The following is a 433-nucleotide window of genomic DNA, read 5'->3' on the forward strand; positions in this document are numbered from 1 at the left end:
TTCAGGAGTGATAAGCAGACAGGCTCTGGTCCCAACATATAATCAATACCCATTTTGTTTTCAATGCCACTAAAGTACAGTTAATTTAGAACTACTCTACTTTGGTCTTTCCTCTCCTACTAAAAATTTCTTAAAAAAAAAAAAAAACACTTCTAGGGGTGCCTGGGTGGCTCAGTTAGTTAAGTGGCTGCCTTCAGCTCAGGTCCTGATCTCAAGGTCCTGGGATCAAGCCCCACCTTGGGCTCCCTGTTCTGTGGGGAGCCTGCTTCTCCCTCTCCCTCCACTGCTCCCTCTGCTTGTGCTCTGTCAAACAAATAAATAAAATAAAAAAAAAATTCTTATCTTTAGCCTCTCACACACCACCCTTTAAAAAAACATTTCATTCGCTATTATTTGGTAGAAAGGTAACAAACTTCAAAACATTCCGAAATAA

Source organism: Neovison vison, chromosome 12 (genome assembly GCF_020171115.1).
Source record: "Neovison vison isolate M4711 chromosome 12, ASM_NN_V1, whole genome shotgun sequence".
Taxonomy (NCBI): Eukaryota; Metazoa; Chordata; class Mammalia; order Carnivora; family Mustelidae; genus Neogale; species Neogale vison.